We start from the raw sequence: 2208 nt of genomic DNA on the forward strand, positions 1-2208 counted from the left end.
GGCATCCACATAATGATAATGATAATAATTTGGACACAGAATGGGACCATAATGAACAACAAAGAGCATAAACTTAGAACATCATTAATTTGGCAAATTCCAAAAATGGAAGGATCTTGGATTGTGCTATTCCGGATTTTGAGCAATTGAATTCTGGGATAGTTAGACCACATATGACCGCTCTCCATTTCGAACTAAAACTGATAATGTTTCACATGTAGCAAACGAATAGCCAATTTGCCGGATTACCTTCGGAGGACCTACATTCACACTTAAAATCTTATATGGAAATCACTTATGCTTTCCTGATCCCTGGGGTGTCAAATGACGCTCTCAGACTCACTTTATTTCCATTTTCATTAAGGGATCGGGCAAAAGCATGGTTTAACTCTTTAACTCCGGGTTCTGTGCCTTCGTGGAGTAACATGGCGGAAAAAATATTGCGAAAATATTTCCCACCAACAAGGAGCGCCAAGTCCAGGAATGAAATCTGTCTTTTTAAACAAATGGACAATGAGGCTGTTCCTGACGCGTGGGAAAGGTTCAAAGAGCTGTTAAGAAAATGCCCACATCATGGTATTCCGTACTATATTCAACTTGAGACGTTTTACAATTGGTTAAATCCCATGGCAAAACAAATGGTCGATGCGACTGCAGACGGAGCCTTCACAGCTATGACCTATATGAAGGATATGAAATCCTGGAAAAGATATCAGCTAACAATGAGCATTGGGACGACCCACGTGCTCAATCACAGAAAAAGGCTGTTGGGATACATGATGTAGATGCATACACAACATTGACAGCTCAGCTCACCTCCATGACCAACCTGCTGAAAAATCTAACTTCTGGTCAGGGAGTGCAGCAAACTGCTAATACACCTGTTCCAATAGTCCTCTCTGTGCAATGTGTGTGCTGTGGTGGGGAACACTCGTATGAACTTTGTCCCCATAATTCTGAATCCATAAACTTTGTTTATAATGGATCTGGTCCCTATACCAACAATTACAATGCAAGTTGGAAACAACACCCGAATTTTTCTTGGACCAGTCCATGTTTAAATCCACCCGTACCTAAGCAGCAAGGAACCTCTAATTTTCAACCCCAACAACATGCGAGTAGTTCCCAAAATCATCACCAAAATTTTCAAACTGCTCAATCACCTTTTGAAAACAAGCCACCTCCACAGGCTGATTTATCATCTTCTTTGGAAGCAATGATAAAAGGGTTATTTGCGCATGCTCAAGCTCAAAATCAAGCTTTGATAACCCAACAAAACTCTCAAAATCAATCTCTTTTTAATCAACAAAGTGCGGCTATTAGAAATCTGGAAACCCAAGTCAGTCAACTTGTACTCAATTAGACCAACAGACTCCTGGGTACTTTGCCTAGTAACACAGAAGTCCCGAGTGCCTTAGGAAAGGAACATGTGAAAGTAGTGACCCTTAGCACTGGGAAGGAGTTGACTGAAAAGGTGCAAAAAGCTGGTGCAAAAAGCTAGTGCACCAAGTTTGTCAAAAACTGATGCTACAGCATTGGTACCTGCCAAAGAAAGACCGGTCCAACCTTTAGAGAAGCAAGCATCTGAGACCACCACTTCTGTTCCCCCAAGATGAGACTATCCCTTACTATTTCCAGAAGATGTTTTAAAAAAATCAGAAGGGACTGAGGTTTTAGAGACCCCTAAGCTTGATGCTAAGACTCCATCTGAACCTCCAAAATGCACCACAAAAACTTAAGGCATTTAAGACCCATCTTGCACAACACATCCAAGCAAGAATGTGATAAAACCAGTTCCTCCTTATGTTCCTTACCCCAAAGGTTGAGGAGGCAGAAAGAGGAATTGCATTTTAAGAAGTTCTTGGATGTGTTCAAAGAATTGCACATCAACATCCCATTTGTTGAGGCAATCGAGCAAATGCCTAGTTATTATAAAGCATTTGACAAAAAACTCTTAAAAACCATTTGACAAAAACTCTTAAAAACCACTTTTTATGCGTATACTACTTAAAACTCAAGATTGCAAGTAGATTGTGCGTAAGTACAACTTATTGAAGCTTCATATCTGAATTTGTGTAACTAACTGCAAATAAACATAATCAAATACAGGATAAACGTCCCCTTTAAAATATAAACAAGCTAAAATATAATTAGGATAATAATTGAATTCTAACCAAATATTTAATTATTATCTTTATAAAATTTATA

At 39.0% G+C, this 2208-nt stretch overlaps 1 non-coding gene across 1 annotated transcript; it reads right to left on the reverse strand.

The window, feature by feature from the left end:
- Nucleotides 1–474: 474 nt before the first annotated feature.
- LOC112523994 lies at nucleotides 475–580 on the reverse strand. The gene has a single exon (XR_003070322.1). It is a non-coding gene; the product is annotated as a small nucleolar RNA R71 (small nucleolar RNA).
- Nucleotides 581–2208: the final 1628 nt, after the last annotated feature.

Source organism: Cynara cardunculus, assembly GCF_001531365.2.
Source record: "Cynara cardunculus var. scolymus isolate 2C chromosome LG 12, CcrdV1, whole genome shotgun sequence".
Classification (NCBI taxonomy): Eukaryota; Viridiplantae; Streptophyta; class Magnoliopsida; order Asterales; family Asteraceae; genus Cynara; species Cynara cardunculus.